The 22,837-nt window shown below is 41.1% G+C and overlaps 1 long non-coding RNA gene across 1 annotated transcript; it reads right to left on the bottom strand.

Annotated features, from left to right (window-relative positions):
* Window positions 1–4,407: 4,407 nt before the first annotated feature.
* Window positions 4,408–8,540, bottom strand: LOC308194785. The gene is made up of 2 exons (XR_013950869.1): window positions 8,469–8,540; window positions 4,408–4,677 (listed from the first exon to the last, which is right to left on the bottom strand). It is a non-coding gene; the product is annotated as an uncharacterized lncRNA (long non-coding RNA).
* Between the last annotated feature and the right edge of the window lie 14,297 nt (window positions 8,541–22,837).

The raw sequence follows: 22,837 nt of genomic DNA, 5'->3' as shown, positions 1-22,837 counted from the left end.
AATCCATTTCTATTACTTCTTTCTGTAAACGTTAATTGTTATCCCCTTTTCTGTATTACTCAATCAAAAATAATTTTAAAAGAAGTTACAGAAAAGAGAACACAACACTTTCAGAAAGTGAAAAACAATGCGTTTCCCACATAGCTAGTGGGAAATACCAGCCACTGCAGATCTCAGTTACTGAGAGACATGGTGTACTCCTGACTGCAGCATCTGCTGGTGTTAAAGAGTTCCACATCAAGAAGAAAACACGTCTTCCTGGTCATGGGCAATCAAATGAGAGAAATTCATCCCGAATTATATACTGCCATAGATAAGGAAACGCATATGCAGTGAAACAAGAATAATATGTAGTGCCGAAGAATAGAATGCTGTAAAAGGAGTTTTCAGATCAATAAAATATTTGCACAGGATGTTGAATTTCACTTTAGATGATCAGTTAAATTTTCTCAATCAACAGATTTTTATTTTTATTTTTTTTAACCAAAAAAAAAAAGAAAAAAAGAACAAAGAAAGAATGAAGTACTATAAGGTATAATGATAAACAGGCTACTTCACATAGTAATGTGACATGCCAGGATCATCATCCATAAAGGCATAACCAGCTATTTCCTGACGATTATACACCCAGCCTACTGTTTAATGAATGTCCTGGTTTCTGTGAAAAAAGCAACAGAAGTAATCAATTATCTCCTGGTTAAGTAAGATAAATGTTCTGTAGAGAAGGACTGAGCTCTCTGAAGACATGCTTGTGAGTGCGTGTCTATGTGTTTACATATAGTGCTATGACTAGCTGCAAGATTACCTCCTACAGAACCAGTTATGCAAGAGGATAAAAAGACTGATATGAAATAGAGCTGAGGTTGTACATTATTTTAATATTAGAAATACGAAAATATTGTTTAATGAGTTATGAATGCTCATGTCCAGATCACCAACCCTTACATTCCAAGCTAGGGCCAATGCTGTGTTGAATAAATGACTAGATATTCCTGGGGAAAGAAAGAGCCAGCTACCTTCTGCCATTTCAGATGAGCCCTCTAATTGCTGGCCCACTCGCTTTTAGTCTTTGCCTCTTGCTGGGGTTCTTACACTTTGTGTGCATGGTTAAATATTTGATAGATGAGAAAGAGAAAGCCCATAACCTAACCAATGGAGTAGTCATTGAAGAGCTGAGGAAGAGATCAGTAGGGTTTTCCACATGCATTTTGAATAAACATGAATTTTGGCAGATGACTGGGTCCAGCCCAAGATGATATTCTTCTCAAAGCAGGTCACCCCAGAAAAGCCCCTTGTTTCACGCACAATCAAGTCGGGGGACACAACCCAGGGCACTTTTCTACCTGATTTAAGATAGTTTGCAGGTCTTAGTAGCTACCTGGGATGTTTTGCTACTTTCTTTGAATAAAAATTTCCTGCTGGACCTGAGAAATGTGGCTGTCATGAAATGTCTGTTTCTGCAAAATTAATTTAAATTGGTACTGGTCGCCTTCTCTGAAGATGTGCAGAACAGCTTCAATTTACTTTTATACATGCTTTACTACTGTTTTGTTATAGTATAAATATATAGGCTGAGGTAGTGACAGTGTATTTCTGTTGTTTCATGAAGAATGCAGTGTTATAATACACCTGTGAATAGGATGATGCATTGAGCTACATTTTTTCCAGCTTATAAATATTTATATACTGGAACACAGATATTTACAGCATTTTTGCATGCCCTTCTCCACATTATGTTTTGTCCCAGATTACAGATCATTATCTAGTGTCTCTAAGAAAATCATTTGTCATAATAAAACTTCTGCCATCAATTCATAATAGATGTTAGGAACAAGCTGGCTTGGTAATCTAGTGCTAAAAGCCTTAGCTATTTTGTTCAGGCTTTTACCCTCAGCAATGGCTCTCACAATTTCTGTTCACATCTCACCTACTGTCAGACTGCTACCTAATGTTTTATTTGCTTTTTGGTTTTATTTATTTGCTATTCAGAATGGCATTTATTTAAACTTTTTCAACAAACTTTTCTGTGCTTAAGTTGTGTACAAATACCATCCTCAGGTTTGTATTACAATGAAAAAGAAACAAAAACAGCCCCGTGTATGTATTTTCAGGACTAGTAGTGTGTTAAAGCAAGATATTTAAAGACAGGTTTGTTCAGCACAGATCTTCTATATATCCATGGCCTTTCTAAACTGTATTGGCTAGTTGTCAGTTCTGGAAGCCTAAAACCTTTTTGATGCCCAGATTCTGGAGAGATTAAACCACAGACCAGCGCTCACAGGGAAGCTGCAGTGTCTTAAGCCAGGTCCCACATCTGCCCAGCTGAGGGACCTGACTCCAGGGTGTCACTAGCTCATGGCAGAAGCAGCTAGATCAGTCACACATTTCTCATGATTCACCTTTATAACTAATTTTAACTCCCTTTCCTTGTTTCTGGAAGTGGGCTGGCGGGGGAAGTCATTTGTTTTATTGGGCTCAACTTGTACTACCTCTCCCAAGCAACTTATTTCTGTCTGTATCAGTTTAGTAAGAATAAACTCTATTTTAACTCCGTGAAAAATTTCTCTAAGTTTGTTTGTGGTGATTTTTTTTCCCTCACAAACCAAATAATCACTTATAGCAGCTGTAATTGCACAAGAAAAAAACTTGTCTATCTATTTCTGAGAGGTATTTCAGGTAGCAAATTCAACCCACTCAGTGGCCTCTCTCATGGGGGATGCTGGCTGTGCAAAAATGACTGCTCTCTTTCTGAGGGCTTCAGGCAGAATTTTATAGGTGTATTGAAAGAGGAAAAATATTTGACAAAAAAAAATCTACATGTAGTTAAGTACAAAATCATAGGAAAAAAATAGGTTGGCAGGGAACTCTGGAGGTCATCTAGTCCAACCACAAATTCAAAGCAGGACCAACTTCAAAGTTAGATCATATAGAAAAGTTTCCATTTCTAAATGTTCATTGAATTAGACATAAATTAAAGGGTGCAGCCTTTGAGTGGATATGCTCCGTTTCATCTTCCAGCAAAAGTTGATCCACATCCTCTCCTCATCTCCTGCTGGAGAGCAGGCAGAGATTTCCTCCCAGTATGAATCAGCTGCATTCTGTGCAACCCCTTTCTCTCGGGGTTGTTATCACTTTCTGTGGCACCACGCTGGCATCTTTGCACCTGTGTTCAATTTAAAAATAATAAATGTTCCCTTTGCTTTCAGGATGACAGTCAATTCATCTTCTGTGGCAAAGCTGTTCTGTGCACCTATAAGAAATTCTCAGGATGGTGCTGTTATATCCTTCTTGCCCAGAGTGCCTTTGCTGGTGGTTGCCCTCAGTTGAAAAGTGTTAGTCTCAGTGCCTACATCTTAGCTTCAATTAGTTTTCACAGTAGATGAGGATCATTGTCCTGTTTTTGGGAGGCTCCAGAATGAGTTCCCTGTGACCTAGATCTCTTAATCTGAGAAAGACTGCTGGATTTTGCTTGTATCCTGTAATTTGTAACGGTAATAAGATTATTATTATTTTTTATTTTTTTTTCAAAATGCCTACTCAAAAATGTCATTTTTTCACCCATAGCAAACTGCTGGAGATGCTGGCTTACAGATTTGTTTTGTACAACACTGTTAGTAGACCAAAAATCTGCAGCCTCTATCCTCGCTGTAAAAGGAAGACTGCTGCTGCCATTAATGTCTAGGAGATTTTACCTCTGGCAACAGTCTTGAGAGCTGTCTGCAGCAGCAATAATGAAAAAAAAAAAAAAAGATATTGTCATTCCTGAATTTAGGTTTGGGTTTTCTGATTAACAAGGATTCAAACTAGCAGTGTTCCACAGATAATGAGGAATAACACCTACAGTTAGCATTTCACTCCACAAGAAATGATGAGCTACACACCCAATATTCCTGGAGCTCAGATGAACTCTGTTTCAGTTTAGCAATTTGATATTTCCAGTGGATTAAGAAAAGCATGCCAGCTGGCAATTAGAGCTTTGAGCACTGGTCACAGCAACATCTGCTCTCCTTATCATGTTCTTCACTTCTCGTGTAGTCACGTTTGGATTTCTCTAGGTTCAGAAATCATTCAAGCATTTACTAAATAGAAATAAGTGTATTGGAGCATTCTGCATAGGCTGATATCTTCTCAAAAAGCTGTTGATTCACTTCAAGTCACTGAAGATTTCTGTCACTGAAGAGTTCCACACTGAGCATGTGCTTAGTTTGTTGTTCCCTATTTTATACATTCTGGTGTTATTATTATTATTGTTGTTACTATGGGTGAACTGTTGTGTTGCAGGACATTTGTTCTCTCTCTCTCTCTTTTTTTTTTTTTTTTTAAATCTGTTCAGTCAGCATTGCAACTTGTTCTTCTTGTAACAGGTATAAGATTTAGGAGAGAACAGTACTTTAGGTGCTGTAGGTGAAGATCTCATTAAAGCTGGTCATAATACGCTTTTTCATTTTCACACTAATACTCTTTTTCATTTAAAATATTATTACCCAAAGAAGTAAAGCTGATAACCCTAAGATTTTTTTTTTTTCAGTGAAAAACAGAAAATCAAAAATTGTTGCCAAGTTCTGAAGTAAAACTTCCATGTGAAACTTCTGACTCCATCCAGGCTCTTAGAACAGCTCTGTCTTCCTCCTGTTCAGGACATTCGGTTTCTGTGGCAGAGACCCTCAGAAATACAAGCTGTGAAGGAAAAAAGGGCACTTACAAGTTTCTTGATCAGGATGTTTATGAGTTCAGACCCTGGAAGTACCTGATGTAACTTTTGACTGTCTTATCCTGCTTAGCCTACATATATGTGTATTATATTATATTGAGACATTTGTTTCCCACAAATGTCTCAATACACACCCTTACAAGAACTGCCTGAAGAACTTGCTCTTCTACAGACAAAATGAAAAACCTTTTTCTTAAAGTTTTTCAGAGAGATTCAAAAATATTTTTCCAGTTTCCTTTTGACCTGAACAAAAATAGTAATTTATTTTACTCTACTTCTTAAAAATAAATTATGGCATTAAATTGTGATCTTAACTTTCTAATAATATGCTTAGGAAGAAGTGTCTCAATACCAAAAGTGATGGATAACAGTATTTTACTTCAAGTATGTCCAATGTAAATTCTTTGTCCTCGCTGCTTAAATAATGTCACCTGACTTATCAACAAAGTGAAGGATCTTAATTTCTAGATGTCGCTGAAAGAAATTCAAGACTTCATAGGCATGGATAATAGCACCACAGAAAACAGCACCATTTTTGTAAAAACTTTCTAGGCAAGACTTGAGGAACGGGTTCAACCTTATTTTTGGCCATAACCTCACACTGGTTGCCCCATCTCTTCCACCACAAATATTCCGGAAAAATCTTGCTTCTTTCAGATTTTTTTTTCATCAAGTTAGCTATAAATATGGCAATCATCTAAAATGAGTAAATCCTGCAGACTGTGGAAACAAGCTTCTTTTATCATTTTGCCACGTCACATAGCCTTCCCTCTTCTAAAAATGAATGACTCATTGTGAGAAACTTGTTAAGCAGAGAGTTAGCAAGTCTGACCTGAAGCATTTAAAGTATATTTCTGATTTGTTGTTATCATTCATACAGACAGGAATTACAGTTGTTTTTCATTTACACAGCACTTGTGAAATGACTCCTAATGGTTTTAGGGTAGCACTTAGACCATGCATAAGCCATGGGATAAGACCACGGATAACAATGGAATTTCAGGGAAGATTTAAACAAATCCTCAAAGCAGACTTATAGTTGTATGACCTTCAAGGACTTTACCTTCAGCTGACCTTAAACTCATCAGCCCTAGAGGGATAACTGCAGAGATACCAGGGCACAAGCAAATGCAGTAGTAGCAGACTTTCATAGGTAGAGTCACTTTCATAGGTAGACGGGGCTTTATGGTAATAAATCTCTGACAAAATCAACAAGTTTAAATTTGTATTAAGGTCTTAGGGCAATGCAGAGAAAACAGGAAGAAAGAAATCTTAATATGTTAAATATGCTTTTAATATATTAAACCTGAAATATTTTGATATATCTCCTAAGTCAAAACACTTTGAAACAGATATTAACAAATTCTGGATGGAGGGTACATCTGGAGAAGCAAGCATGACTGAAAAATGTACAATTTTCACTTTACTTTTTAAATTAAAGACATAGACAAATGGTGATACAACTATTTGACATGGAATTCGTCTCCTAGAATAGAGCCAGAAGCACAAAACTTTATCACTGGAAGAATGAGAAAGTGATTTATGTGTTTGTGGTCCATGTATGTCCTATGATGAAGTTAATGAATTAAATAGAAATAACATCGAACAAAAAAAGGATGAGAAATGCTAAGAATGCCTTTAGTGCTTTGCTGTACTATTGACCTGTCTTCAGTATGGCAGAATTCTCATTAATTCTCATTATATGAGGTGAGTTAATATAATTAGCAGTAATGTTGTGTCGTGATACCCTAAGGGCATATTAAAGCAAGGTTTGAAAGGAGAGGTGAGAACATGAGTAAAGTGATGCAGCTGGAGAAATCATACAAGCTTTTTGATGCAGCTGGAGAAATCATACAAGCTTTTTGGCACACAAAGACTTCTGCAGACCTAAAGACAAGTATCAGTGAAATTGGGTCTCGTCTTCTAACCTCCAGAAAGACTCCTGTGCCCAGACCTTCACCTATTTTTTCAGCTGTTTTAGGTGGCCTAACGAAAGCTATTACTTCTCCATACATGCTTCCCCAGGCTCAACAAACGTAGACATTGAATGCAGATATTTCTGATACCAGCCACCAGACACAAGAAATATTTCCTGCTACAAAATCCCTGTTCTTCAATCTTCAGTGTCAGGGATATCCTGCATCATAACTCCCACTCTGTTAAAGAGAAGGAACTGAAGTAAAGAGATAATAGAGTTAGGTTTCTATCTGCAAAGGCCCACTCATTCAGATGATACTGCAGCAGAGGTAGCAAATACATCACAGTAAAAATATTTCTAAGTAGTAGATTATCTTTTCTGGCCGGCCATCTTTGTGGATATGCATTTCTTATCACCTTCTCAGCTGACAAAGCCTGCTGTGAAAAACAGTTTATACATTATTCAGGTTTAGTCAACTGATAGAGTAGATTGACCTTGCCTCCTATGAAAAGAAGCAACTTTTTCTTTCTGGTGGCTTGCAGGAGAATAATGGCTATGATGATAATGAATAGCTTATTCGTATTTCAGCTGTGAAATACCAACAGCATGCCAATTAGGGAAGGTCAGAGCACATGGGAGTAAAATGTGAACCTCTTAACCCTGAAGAATGATTAAGGAACTTTTATCTTTTGCTAAGAAATTCTAATCAGGTTTGGAACAAGCCACTAGATGTTCTCCTTCACATCCTATCCCCCAAATCCTCTTCTGGGTCATAGCTATTTTCTCACCTTGATGGAATGCAGCTGAACTGAAAGGCCATATGTGCTCTCAGGTGGCCTTAGCACCTCTTGGACAGCTCACATGTTTGTGAAAATGGACAAGATGAAAGGAGAAATACCTGAGTGCCCCTGAGAAGGGGGAAGAATAAGAAGACCAAAGAAAGGATTTACAGTCCTGGTACACTGGGCACCTGCTCTGCCCTGCCCATCACCTCTTTTGCCCCATATGGGGCAGAGCCATTTGCCTGGGGAAGCTCAGCCTGGAGCTGGAGCCCCTTCCAAGCCTGGGGAGAAGATACCATGTTATTTCTGGAGACAAGCTCTGTCCTCTTTGAGGGTGATGGAGCAGGGATGGACTGGCCCTCTTCAGGATATAAGTCTGGTTTGTGTCCACTGGGGCAGAAATTTTGTGATCCATTCAGAGGGAGGCCTAAAAGTCATCCAGCTCACGGCAGTTAACAGCAATGATCATTTTTAATTAGCAATGTCATATACTTGGATTCATTATTAGCTATGCCAAAAAAAGTTATTTTCCCTGAAACACTCTAGTAAATACTGCACTTAGTGGCTTATTTAGTTATTTTGCTTGAAATGCATGAAAAAGTCTGAAGAGATCTTTTGTTCAAGTTTCAGAGTCTCCTATCTGACTATCTACATAATAATTTCATATTTGCAGTCCAGGACTGTATCATTTTCAAAAGCTGAATCAAATCTGCTATGTTGGAATCATCCAACCATGAAAATTGTAATTTTTACACTCTGGGAGGTCTGATCCAACCCCCATCAAAATTGACTGGAAAATTCCCCTTGATTTTAATGAGAGCTGGACTGGGTCCCCCCAAAAGTCACTGATATCTTTTTGTGTTTTGATGGCTCAAAAGTGGCATGTATTTTAGTTTCAGGGATGGTGAATAGTATATAGCACTCAGTCTTCACACAGTAATGTAAATCGACTAGACTGGAAGTGATTTAAATGTAAAATCAGGACCTACAAACGTGAGAAAGGAGAGAGGTTTTCTTTTGCTTTTTCCTAGGCTAATAAAGAGGCTGAAATAGGTACCTGATGTGTCTCATTAAACAGTACTGGACCTGGGAGACAGCAGAAGGCGGCAGCATCTGATCCCTGAAGGAATGAGTAGAAGGAAAGAAGCAAACACTTTCTACCCTTTTTATGTCTCCTGCCTCTGAATCAGGTGCATTTTATTAGAGCTGAGGAGTTTTTCATCCAGGTGGCTTACAATTTCAGAGCTGAATCTGAAGAGATGTAGATAAGAAATTGAACATTGCCCTTATGTCAAACTGTGACTCGTATACCTAGACCGCAGTCATTTTAGCAGTCCAGGTCTGACTGGCCCCTCGTGCCACCTCCTGATAAAACTAAGCCATTTTCATAGGTGTGTGGGTTGAGGGTGGACAGGTTATGATGGGAATGAGACCTGTTTAATTCTGTCCATAGATAAAATAGGTGACCTGTTGGTTGCAGAAAGTGCAGAGGTTAATTAAAATTGTAGTTGCAGTAGTCTTTGTAAACAGGTCATAGCTTTCAATTAAATGCGTGACTGAGGGCAGGCTTTTTATGACCTTGCTGTTGGCTTGCAAGAAAGAGTGCACCAAAATAGCTGGTCAGTGGATCCCATTAGGCAATTTCTGTACAGAGAGAAGCTGAATGCTTAAAGCAAGAATTGAAGAAAAATTGGTTTCTGACCCACAGCACAAGGATCATCATAAAGGGAATAGAGGGGAGCCAGGTCAGCTGGCAGGCTTGGGCTTTGTTGGAGACTGTTCATTCTAACCTGGACAAAATCATTTCTCATTTGCCTGAAGTTTGGCCCTGGCCCTGGCCAGAAGGAAGAGGTGTAGCAAGGGAGAAGCAGTGTGCTCTGTTTTTTTCTCCCTCAACTGGGAAATCCTCACGACCTATAGCAAAGAATCAGTTAATGTTGCCTTAAACAGATTAAGTTTTCACAGGACCCCAGCTCCTTTTTGGCATTCCAGCAGTAGGTACAAAATAGAAAATGTTTTCAGCTCCCTTTTCCCTACTTGTCCCAAGGGTGCAGCCCTGGTTCTGCTCACCTTCTCGTGCTGCAAAAGCTGAATATGTCATGAGGAGTTTATATAAGAAGATATGTGGGGAAGAGAAGCCCATGGGAGTGGTGGGCCTGTCGCTACTTCTCCACACATTTACTACACTGCAACCCAAAATCTTGGCTTGTGGGTTCACAATGATGTGAGCCCAGTTACTGTCTCAGCTCTGAGCTTGCTTTTCATGGCTGTGAAAGCCATCAGAAGGATACTGTCACTAGAGAGGTGGTAATGGGAAAGATGTTGAGAAATCTTAGGTGGCTTCTGGGTAATAAGTGAGGAATATTTTGCTACAGTAAAAATGCGAGCTTGTCTTTCCTCTTGCCTACTGATCCTGACTAGGTTAACCTGGTCTTAGGCCTGACCTTCTCCAAAATGAGAATGATTATCAGTAGTAAACTAACTTCACCAACCCAGAGGATATTTATCCATATCAGAATAGAAGTATTTTTGGCAGAGATAAGTGAGGAAGTTATTTTTTTTTTCCTTTCAGTGATATAACTTGAAAACAAACAAACAAAAAAGCATTAAAATGTTGAGATCCATTCAGAAAAACAAAACAAAAGGGCATTTAAGAAAAACAGGAAGATTTGAGCTATACTTTCAAAGTGGTCTAAGGCAAGCATGGAGGCTATTCATTTTTTTTACTCATGGACAAAAAAAACAAACAAGAAAAACCACACGCACAACATTGATTTTCATTTGAAGGATGCAAGGTAGAGCACAAAGGCTTGGGCACAAAAGGAAAAGTCTATCATTTAAGTACACAAAGAACAGTAGCAAACTACTCTGTTTGACCATGAGGTCATAGGTACAGAAAAATAAAGGAAACATTTTATAAAACTGAAGTTTGGAAGATGTGTAATTTATGAAAAAAAAAAAAAAGAAAAACAAAAATAAAACATATGCAATACATGTGAATAACTGTTTTCTAAATAATATTTAACAATAATTCTGAAGAAAAAAAAAAGTAATGATATCCCTAAAAAAACCACAAAGGACAAGAAAGTCTTTCTTAACTTGGTTTCGAGAACTTGAGGTTAGATTTGCAGTGGTGAGAGCTGCTATTGCTCCAGTGAGCACTACTGCTACTTTTGTACCCATTTCCAAACTCATTGTAACTACTACTCACTATGCATTGGAATAAATATATGAAGTATGTTCTCAGGCTGACCAAAAAGAGAGTTCAAACAATGAATTTGGCAATTAAAAAAATGAAAACTATTTATGTTTAATGAACAGAATGAAGAGATGAGAGGAAAATAGAAGACACCATGCAATCATACAGAACAAGAAAGGGGCAGATGTTGGCTGTATGAATACCTCCCAGGCATTAAATGTCCTATAGTCTGGAGGAGCCATCCAAAAAGTGTAGAAGATAACACTGCAGTTAGTTTTTAGGCCCATCTTTTATCTCTTTGAAAAGAGGGTTCTCCTGGTATAGTATGAAGTAGCTTCTCTCTTAATATTCAAGGAAATCTTAGAAAATTATGCAAATTTTAAATTAAAGAATGAATAAAGAAATTAAATTAAATTAATAAATTAAAGACCTGTTCATTTTTTAAGGCTTAAGAACAGAAGATTAGAATCAAGTTTTTAACTGTCTATCAGGCTGACTGCCAAGATTTAGCTTATAGCCAAATGTAAGAATGAAAACCTACAGTATGGTTTTTTTAGGAAAATGTATGTCATCCAATGGAAAGAGTACAAGCTAGAGTGTGGTTTTGGTTAAATTCAGGTGTATGTTAAAAATAAATTATTCCACTACTGCTAAAACCAAAAGATGTTCAGTAAAACAGTGCTTATTATTTATTGCACCTGCATAAAAATTACTATTCTGAAGTGGTGAAATTTGATAATGGCTTCAACCTGTTACTGGCATACTGTAATTATATTTTTGTGATAATTCATTTACTGACCAGCTGGTGATAAAAGCTGTTATTTCTAGCCAAATGAAAAGCTCCTTGATTGAACTGAATGGTTTGGAATAAAATGTTTCTCCCACATCGGGTTGTGAACCTTCCTGAAGGTCAAGGTCCAACTGCAGCAAACAGTTGCTTAGACACCCAAGGGCATAAACTGTAATCAAGGGACCCAGTTTCCCATTGTGAAAGATCCTCGGTCTCTATCGTGTGCTATGGAGGGGAAAAAGAAAAAGGTATACTCTGCTTATGTCTACCATGCAGAAGTTATGATATTAACAGCAGGCCATTTACAGCCCCCAAGTGAATGTCAAAGCTTTTGTTTGCATGCAGGGAGCACTCGATAACTGTGGAGCTGCCAAAAGCAATCTGTAAGAAGCTCGGGGCATCACTTTGTATTGGGTCTACATGGCAAGGTTTGGGTAGCAGGGGGCTGCAGGGGTGGCCTCTGTGAGAAGACTCCAGAAGCTGCCCCATGTTAGATAAAGGCCAGTTTCAGCCGGCTCCAAAGGAACCCGCTGCTGGCCAGAGCCAAGCCAATAAGTGATGTTTGTGCCTCTGGGAGAGCAGATTTAAAAAAGGGAAAAAATACAAACAAACCTGCTGCACAACAGCAGCTGGGAGAGCAAGGAGTACGAGCTAGGCCTGCAGCCTCCAAGGTCAGTGCAGCAGGAGGGCAGGAGGTGCTCCAGGCACACAGCAGCAGTTCCCCTGCGGCCTGTGGAGAGGCCCCTGGTGGAGCAGGCTGTCCCCCTGCAGCCCATGGGTCCCACACGGAGCAGATCTCCACGCTGCAGCCCGTGGAGGAGCCCCCGGTGGAGCAGGTGGATGTGGCCTGGAGGAGGCTGCGGCCCATGGAGAGCCCCCGCAGGAGCAGGCCCCGGGCCGGAGCTGCAGCCCGTGGAGAGGAGCCCACGCAGGAGCAGGGGGTCTGGGGGGAGCTGCCGCCCGTGGGGGACCCGTGCTGGAGCAGTTTGCTCCTGGGGGATGGACCCCATGGTACAGAGCCATATCTGGAGCAGTTCTTGAAGAGCTGCTGCCTGTGGGCAGCCCCCGCAGGCTCAGTTCGGGAAGGACGGCATCTCATGGGAGGGACCCCATGTGGAGCAGGGGCAGGGAGTGACCGTGAAGGAGCAGCAGAGACCGCAGCCCCCATTCCCCCATTCCCTTGCACCACTTGGGGGGAGGAGGTGTTTTTAGTTTATTTTGTTTCTCACCTCTCTAGCCTGTAAGTAATAGATTAAAAATTACATTAATCTCCCTATGTTGAGTCTGTTTCACCCGTGACAATAATTGTTGAGTGATCTCCCTGTCCTTATCTCAATCCCTTTGAGGAGGGGGAGTAAGAAAGCAGTTGTGGTGGAGCTCAACTGCCCACCTGAGTAAAACCACAACACACTGGATCAAAGCCAATGGGGTGGCTGTTGTGGCTCCGCTTTCGCACTACAGTCTCCTTCTGTGACTTTCCTTTGCAGTAAACAGGAGGGAAAAGCATATTGTTTTTGCAAGTCATATCACAAAGCCCTTCTCCTAGGAGCAACAAAATGAGTCAATCAATATGTTGTGTTTCCACTGCCTAGTGAATGCTTGCTCTTCAATATTTAATAGGCTCCTGGCAGTTGTGCATCTGGTGTGCTCGGTCAGGAGACTGCGACTGCCAGACTCCTTCCCCGTACCAATGTCTCTTGTGTCACAGGACATTATCCACCGTGGGAGGCAATTCCCTTCCAAGAAACTCCTTCTTCTGCTGCCTGCCTTGGGTTCACCTGTGCCTTCCTTCGCACTCAAGCCTTAGCTGCTGCCAGATGAAGGCTGCTCTGATAGGACCTTTCCTAGCTGCATTTTCCAGAGGGTATAGTAATTGCTTCATGAGCCTGAAACTCCAGCCGTGGCCCCCTTGTGCCAGCATCAGCAGCCAAACCCCTTCTGACGTAATTGCTCCCAAGCCACAAGTTGCTGCCTGTAACTGATGGGGTCGTGAGCTGAAGCGTAAGGATGGGAACAAATAGAAGGCAAAAAGCAACCTGAATATAGAGGAGTGGAGTTTCCTGAGCCAGTCTGGCTGCAAATGCCAACGTCTCATGCAGCTTCTGTAGCAGTATGGTCAGTGGAAAGTCTGACATATCTGGCGTTGGATGGGGTCTTACGTGTTTGAAGGAAACAAAATACATTTTATGTGATCTTTGTAAATTCCTCAAGTAGCTGGGCTGAATTGTTCCTGTAACATTTTACTAATAAAACCTCTGTGCATATTTCTCAGAAAGAAATCTGGATAAAAGCTGGCACATGCACCAATTGGCTTTGGAGTTTGTTCTCCATATATGCACATTTATGAGAAAGATTTATGACATGCTTTGGAATTCCCTTTAAAGAAACTATGCGTAAAAAAATACCATGTTACTCTCAAGTGAGAAACATAAAAGCTACAGAGATGTATACATGCTCCAGACATCTAATTTTACTGAAATCAATAGAGTAACTGTGGATTTGCAGCAATGTAACAGCAAAATTTAATGCACATAGCTTAAACAGTCTGTGAAATGTTCTGGAATACTTCAGAACAAAAGATGTTGAATTATCTCTGCTGCATGGAAAATGTGCACTTGAAAACTGTTTTTCTAGTGAACCACAGATTTAATGGATAAAACAAACTAGCTGACCGCTTGGAACTAGATGCTAGCCTGAGTGTCATCAGTTAGCATAATCCTTTCTTCAGTGACAAGATTAGATCTGTATGAGATGGATTTATTGCCACTGATGAGATCTCAGCCAGAGCACATGCAGAGTTCAGGCAACAGACGGTTCTTAAGGGAGCTTTCCCTAAGAAAGCAGTATCTGTAAGTAAAGTGTCTTTGCATGCGTATGTGTTTTTACACACGCGTGCACACACACACATATCATTTAGTGTTGCTCTTTTTTATCACTTATGAGTCTTTGAATTTTAAATAAACCATGGACTAAAGGCTTGATGTGTAAAACATGCCTGTGCAATCACAATAAGATTTTGCCTTTTTCTTGTACTCCAGAGGTCTGATACAGGACCTTATTTGATCAGTTTTCCCCTTATTTGCCCACCTTTCTGGTAGAAAACAGAATTTGCTTTTGTTTTGTGTAACTCGGCATGCCTTTTCTGGCCCTTTGGTCACATATGGTCCCCCCAACATGGTTCCTAGGTGGAACCCACTACTCTGACACTGAAACACTTAGGTTTCTCTCTGTGCCTATTTTTCTCTAAGCTCAATGACAGTGGTCTCTGTTATTCAGTGCAAATTCCCTTTGGAATATCTTTCATAGAAATGCCCCAAATCTGAAGTGCTGACACCAGAGCACTTTAAGAACACCGACTCCTACCTCTATGCTGTGTAATATTACCTGCAGCTGTGTTCATCCTGAATTATTGCTGCCTCAAGTCTCATGCAACTACATAGGATACTTCCTCCATAGCTTTTGCTTCTCCCCAGGACCAAGCACTTTTGTTCCCAAGTGTTTGGACGTTCCCTGTCAGACCTTTGATGTTCACCATGCATTTGCTTCAGTGGGGGTGAAGTCAGCCAGCCATGTGCCACAGTCAGTGGAAAACAACAGAATTGTGCAGAAGTTACAAATTAACGTTTCTTTAAATTTGACCCTTTTACTTGCAGGTTTTTTTCAAACTTCGAAATGTGGCTTACACTTGGTCACAATCCCTACTGCTGTGTAAGCCCGAGCGTGTTGTGTGCACTTGGCTTGAAGCTGGCAGTGCGTGAGATACATTAACAGAGGTGACTGCCTCTGGCCAGGTGTAGATCATCACCGCCAGGCTCTGAACTGCATGCTTGGGAGGGTGAGGAGGAAGGGCCAGCTCTGGAGCCCAGACAAAACATTTCCACCCTTTTGTTCTCCCTGCACAACACTGCAAATACATCTTATGGTAGGGTGTTTGCTCCAAGCATGTTATCTGCTCTGACCAACCCCTGTCGGTATCAGAGATATGGCTGTGGCACGAGGAGCTGCTCTCTGCTCTGCTCCATCCTGCTCTCGGCTACGCCAGAGCTGATAAACACGGTTTCAGCTGAAACTGCACTGCGGTTAATAATACTGTTGCACAGTCGTGCTCATCCACTACTGAATGTTTTCAGTGATCTCCAGACATGTTACTTCATGGTGCAAGGGGATTGCAATAGCCAGGCAACACCACAAGTACCGGAGGTGCTGCTCCGCATGTGGGATGGTGGTGCACAGTCCTAAACTGCAATGCAGTGATCGCTGCTCTCTGCATTGCTCGTGTGCAGAAGCTGAGTGCTGAAATTAAATTATTACTCCTCTGTATGGTTCTGGACCATTATGTCTGTAATGTGGGAACAAGCTGTAAGGAATTATGTGATTATTGGTTTTTAGATGTAAAAGAAATTGTGATGGGTGGGTGGTTTAGAAGCAGAAAAGAAAGTATTCATGCACTTTTCTTACTAACAGAGAGCAGAGGAGCTGGTTTGGTCTCTTAATGCTGCTCATTCAAATGTGATGGATTTGGTGTTTCCTGCTTGACAGGTTTTCAAGGTATAGTGCAGATGGCTTTATATGTAAAAAATGGAAGATATTTCTATGTTTTACTGATTTTTTTCTTTATTAATGATTAATTCCTGTATCCAACCAGCCCATGTAAGATGCTCTATTTCTTTGGACAGAGACCTGCCAAAAACCAATGTGAGCTGCCCTGTCCATGACTGCCTGGTCCACAGAGACCTTGATGCCAAGACCAAAGTCTCTAAGAGTACGTCGGTGCGATCTGCGGGTGATCAGTGCTGCAAGGGCTGGGGACAGCATGGGCAGCCTGGGTGAGACATCCCCAGCTTAGGACAGGGGAAGACATCGCTGGCATGTGGCGCAGGTGTCCAGCGTGGTGTCCCCAGCTGAGGACAGCGGTGTGTGGGTGGCACGACACCACCACCTCTGCCACACAAACCGGTCCCCAGAGCATCAGGTGGGGCATCCCCCATTCTCAACAAGAAGTGTTTCCTTTCCTCCAGCAAGCCTATTTGTAATTGCAATCTACCTTGACTGTCTCTTCTTTGAGAGTTTTGAATCTAGCACATATTTTGGATATATTTTAGTGAAAAAACATCTCGATATAGAGGAGATAAGAACACTTTGTACTTGTTGATATCTTGTCTGAGATAGGAGAGGGAGAGACTGAAAAAGAAATCGATGTGGGTTTAACGATATTTGCTTTTGTTTTCCAGTCAACAGGGATTACATATGCAAGTTTGCAGAAAGCACACTGAAAAAAGTCTTTCTGAGGAAATGTTATGAAATATGACAACAGTCAGTAGAAAATTTTAATGTGAAAAAAAAAGTTGCAGCATAGTATCATTATTTGACAGAGAAAAGTAAGAAAGAGGTCATCCACACCTCACAAACTATTAAAGAAATACTGCTGCAATTTCTTTTCCCATCTATTACTGACTGCACTGTTCAGCTCTACAGTAAATCAAAATCAAAACCTCATCCTTTGAAAAAAAGGATGGGGTGGATGTGAGGGGAAAAAATGTCTTTCCTTTCTTTCCTGGAATGTTGTATGAGCTCAGATCTGCACAGCATGGTCCAGCGATAGGGGGTGGACCTGCTGCCATCCTGGCAGCCCTCGTTATTACATTGACAGACAGCATCCACAGGCAGCAGTGACCACAATTATGCTGCAAAAGGGAAGATGTGGACAGAAAACACGGCTCAACCCCCAGTCCATCATGCCCAACGCACACGTCGAAGACGGCATGTCCACCATGTCCACCTGTGCTGACTGCTGCCCTGCCTGGGGCGCCAGGAACATCCCCTGCTCACGCCGGCTCTGACCCACTTTGGATGGGGCCAGGCTGGTTCTCCCGTGTGGACAATTCTCCCCATGGGGCTAGACAAGCAACATCATGTTCATTTAATTTTGGCCATAACTCAGACCTCTGGGCTGTTTGCATTATCTCTCTACGCTGTTGAAACCCCATGAATCTTTCCCTAAAAGTCTCAAGGCTATATTTTTCAATCTCTTTCCAAACCTGCTTGTACTGTCTGCTGCATTTATTCTCCTGTAAAAAGGAATGGCTTGTATATTAAAAACAGTTGAGCAACCATTGTCATGCACCGCAATTACATTTTGTATTTGATGCCTGCCCTGTAACTACCTGCTGCCCTACTACAGCAGCTTGGGCTGCTCTTAGCTCCGTTGCCCCTGCAGAGGTGGGAGTAAGGCTAACAGTTATCAGTGTGTATAAGTACCTGAAGGGAGGGTGCGAAGAGGATGGAGCCAGGCTATTTTCGTAGTGCAAATAGTAAGTGCATCTCTTCTCAGCATAGGTAGTCACAGGGAGCTTCTTTAAAATAGAGAATATTCCACAACAGCCACATTATAATGACCATAGAGCTGTCACTTGGGAGATTCAGCTGCCAGTTTGAAACTGTCTTTATTATGCTAGGATTTATGGAACCCAATTGCTTTAGCTCTTTGGCACTTTCTTGACAGTGTAGAAAGAATATCCCACTGTGCAAGGAGAGACTGCCTGTATAGGTGCTGACACACTGAATTGTTTTTAATTGTGGTACCTATGAATCATTAAAGGCTTTGCTGTTGAGGCTGTGACAACTGGGAAATGTAGAACTGGGATTGTAGTCAAAAACCTCTTTTTTATTTCCCGACTAGCACCACATCTCAAGCATTAAATGCTATAGCACCAGTGACTTTGTTTTTCTTTGTTTGTAACAGAAAGTTTCTCCCAGGTAATCAGCTCTCCTCTATCATCTCTTTGGTCCCGTGATGCTGCAAGCCTGTATTTGCACTACTGATGTCATTCCAGCAGGAGTGATGGGTGTGTGCGAGATAACTCCAAAGCCTGCTAGAAAGGGAGAAAGCATCCCACTTTACATATCTGTGTGAAGCTCTTGATAGCCATCAGCACACTACAGAAAGAAATTCAGAAGAGGTGTAGGAAAGAAAAGTGTTCAATATAGAGAATTTTGCATTTAATCTATTATCACTTGCTTCAGTTGAAGCAATGATTCTTTTAAGCTCAGATAAAAGTGAATTCTGTCCTCTGCTATGTCATGGTGCTTTTTTGTTTTGTTTTGTTTTGTTTTTTAACTGAAAAAAAAACCTTTTCCTGCAGCATTTTATCTTCTTGTTTAAATAAATTTCCCATAAGACGGGCATATAATAAATGTTCCTCTGAACACATGGATAACAATGTGACCAGCATTCTTGCAAGCCCATCCAAGAGCTGCTCTCAGCCTAGCAAAATATCCTCACAAGTTCTGTGTGCTTATTGACTTACAGGGAAAGGATTTGGCCCTGAAATGATCCTAGGGTGGATGTTTTCAGTCCACGTGGCAAAGCATCGCAGTGCTTTTGATAGGTTCCTTGGTGTTAGGAGAAAGATTTCCCACAGTGTGCATATCCCAAGGTCTGACACTCTTGGAAAACAATGTGTTTATTAACAAAAGACTGTTTTTCAGAATATTGTCCAGCACTTTGGCCTTTCTTCCTCTCATACAGTTGTTTTTCATCTCCTTTGCTTCTTGCCAAGCTGCAGATATTTTTGTGTATTTTCTAAAGCCATGTTAACAACCAACCCACACAGCAGAAATTGCAGTCAATGGAGTTCAGACCTTTGGGAATGTGAAGGCATCTTCTGGATAAATAAACTCCAAATAAGACACAACTCATATAAAAGATCTAGAGGCAGCTGGAATCTAAAACTGCAGAAAAATGCACAGAGGAGGGGCGGAGGGGTGGGGAAAGATGTGAAAATAGCCAGTAGCCTTTTTTATTCATACCACTCCTACGTCTGATGTGAATTTCCCACAGAGGTATGTGATAAGCTGGCACCAACGACAATTTTCTCTGCAAAGCAGAAATCCAATGATTTTTCACATACCACCAACTAAATCATGCCTGAGAAGTGATAGTACAGACTGGATTTTCTTTTTTCTCTTTGCTTTTTTTTTTCTTTCCCCAGCCTCTCGTACACACACATGCACACACACACACACACGCATGTGCTGACAGCACAGTCCCTGGCAAGGCGAGGGCTCAGACACAGTTGCTTTTGGACATGTGCACATCTCTCAGCTCAGGATCTGCCCTCTGTAGCTGCCAAGAATTTCTCGGGGCTGGCCGTAAACATTGTGGACCCAAGTGGCACAGAAAATACAGAAATGCCTGGGAGTATTCTCATCTTTTGCCAGGAGCAGCGAGCGAGGAGGCCCTGCCAAGTTCCTATTGAATTACAGCCGCGTGCTGCTTTCTGTGGCGGCCACACATCTATTGAAGGGGCAGGACGAGGCTGCATCCCAAATGGCAACCTCTGTGTGGCCGCGCCACAGTTGTCACAAAGCTGGGCTGCGGGTGCTCTCTGGAGGGTGCCCACGACGACAGATGGAAGAGGGGGATGTGTATTTTCCAGATATCATCCGGTCTTTCTCAATATTCGCCTTTTCCATTTCTGAGCACTAATGCATTTATTTTTTAACTTGAGTCAGTCCAGAGTTAGTATAAGATTAAAAACCTCTTCTGTAGAGCTACTCTAGGAACACAGCAGAGTTTTCAGGCAGGTATTAAAGCTTTTTTTACTCTCAGCTGTTATGTCCTGAGTAAACCCACCCAAAGCAACATCTGCTGGGCACATCCAGGACACCTGCACATCCAGGACACCACCACCAGCCTCTCTCCCTCCCTCTGCAAAACTGCTAACCCTACCTCCTCCCACCTTGATTAGCTATATTCCCCAAATAAATAAATAAATAAATAATGTTTCCAAATACTGAAGCAAAATTTTGGCCATAAAAAGACTTTTCCTGAGCAGAGTAGGATCTCACTAGATCCACGAAATCATACTGTCCCTCCTTCACAACCGTCAGCCCCCTTCCTGCAATTATTTCATTGCTATTACAGCTGGAAGTCTTTCCCCTTTGCTTTTTTACTTTTCACTTTCAGTGGACAAGACAATAAATGAGCTCATCAGTAAGGGAGGTCACTCTTTAAAGTGCAGCATTATATTTGATTCAACATTACAGTAACATTTATGGTCTCCCTGAGCTAGGAACTAAAAGTAATAAGCTTATTAACTGATTATTATAATGTATAATAGTTATGTTACATCAACATAAATCATAAACATTAGCTACAAGTAACAGCTAAAACTCTTATTTTGCCTGTGTTAAGATGAAAGTTTTTTATGAAAAATCACATATAAAAAGAGAAGAATCTTGTAAGATGCTAATTGTGGAAATCTGTGATGTTAAAATGTGATAGAGAAATTGCAAATACAATTAGGTTAAAGAAAATATAAAATACTAATGAAAAATCATCCTTTTCCAATGATCCTATCTAATGTTCTTCCTTTTTTTTTTTTTTTTGTTAAAAATCATACCTAATTTACAACAATTTTCAAGAGGAAAGCAGTGCTTATAAAGGAGAAAGTCTAGAATAGGTGTCTGTGGCATTTGAGTCAACTTTACCGTATAGGGACCAAGCTTTATTCCCTTTCTCTTGTGAAAAAAAAAAAAAAATTCAGATAGCAGATAGATTGATTTGTACAGAGACAGCCATAGAGTAGACACATACCTGCTTCTTTTTTCATATATTTATTGTGTTGTAGCAACAGGAGTAATTGCTAGATTTCGATGTTAGTGTATTACATTTTATTGTTCCTGTAAGTAGCAATTTGAGTATTGTGCCATATAATTTGAGAATGTTATTAGAAGATGGAGAACAGAATTTGGAAAACATAACTGCTGGTAAAATTAATGTTGATCATAGCTAATATTATTTTACAGGTTTGGGGGGTTTGAGTGCTACTTCCTTTACTGCTTGTATCTCTAATACATGACCATGCGTGACGCTTTACAACCCTGAAAAAATCAAGAACATTATTTACTTACATGAAAAATCCACTTTGTTGTTAGTCTACCTCTGGGATGAACTACATGCTGCTCAGGAGAGCTCTGGAGAAAATGAAAATAAGACCCAGTATATCAACATATCTATGCCAATATCCATTGCAGAAACACCAGTGTGATTTTATTGAAAATGTTTATTTAAAAAAAATACTTAAAAAGAAGAGGAAGAAATGTGACAAGGTATTAATGGCAAAGAAGGGGAATTGAACAGTATAATTAGTCACTTAAGATGGATTACATTAGCATTTTTTTTAATATATATATATATATTTAAACTTCAGTACTTGCTTACATATCAAAAAATACCAGTGAAAACCAAGAAGATATTTCTCTGCTGAGCTGTACAAACATCAGGCTACATCCCCGACAGGCCAACACCGTCCTGATGTGCCCCGCCAGCGGTTACACTTTGACACACTTCTTTGGCAAACTGCTCAACATCATTTCTCCCAGCAGAGCAGCGATGGATGTGGCCTTAGGAAAGGCTTTTCAGATGTTCTGTTTCTACAGTTTCTAAGGCTTCTTCATACTGCCTGGGCTCTCAATGAACTCTGCACAACGAGGCTCTATGCTGGCTCTGGGCGAGTATTTCAGAAGGTCCTGATTTCCCATCACCAGGACACAGAGGCATTGCTTCCATCTGCTGAGGAACCAGCCAGTTTTGGTTGGGCCCAGGTGGCACCACAACATTTCCTAGCATCCTAATAGTGAAACTTTTCCAAGGTGGTGAGCAGCCAGACATCATGGAGCTATGTGTGGAGAGCCCATCCTGAAGATTTATGTTGCATCTTCTGCTCTCTCTCTGGTCCATTTCCTTAATCATGAGCCTGATTACTAGGGCAATTGTTTTTAGTTCTCGTTTCATTTCATTTTACTTTCCTTGGAAACCGCAATGAATCTTTGCTTTTAGTTCCCCTTCAGCCTTCAAATCAACTGCTCCTCTCCCAGGCAGCCACGGGCACGGAGAGCACCTTGCAGGCGCTGTTGTGTTAAAGGCACTGGAGTGTGAAGCAAAATAATTAAATGGGGCTGACACGGTTTTCAAAGAGGTTTTCTGATCTATCTGTGACAATTAGGCAGCCTCTGAGCATTGCCCAGCCACTTGCAAGCAGGGTGAGTCTATTCAAATTCAGGCTTTAGAGTTTCACCTGGCAGAAGACCCATTTTCCTCCCAAGCACTGTTTTTGTTGCTTCCTGAGGAGGACGAGGGCCTGGGGCTTGCAGGAGGCTGGTGATAGACACCTGGCAGAGAAGAGGGGGGAAAGGTCTGACTCAGAAGTGCAGACGAAGGGCTCTCCCAAATATTTATTTCTGCTTTTCCATTCCAGCTTGATCTTTGCTGCGGCTAGAGGATATTTCTCAGGCTGTGTGGCCCTGCAAGCAGCTGGGATGTATCCACCACTCAGGTGAGGTGCCAGGGGAGCTGCAGCAGGGCGGATCGGAGCCAGCGAGGGATAACCCACCAGCACTTTCTGCCCCAGAGCCCCAGGCTTCTTCTCTTTGC

The sequence above is a fragment of the Anser brachyrhynchus genome, assembly GCF_964034855.1.
Source record: "Anser brachyrhynchus genome assembly, chromosome: 4".
Taxonomy (NCBI): Eukaryota; Metazoa; Chordata; class Aves; order Anseriformes; family Anatidae; genus Anser; species Anser brachyrhynchus.
This window is presented reverse-complemented; position numbering and strand designations above follow the sequence as displayed.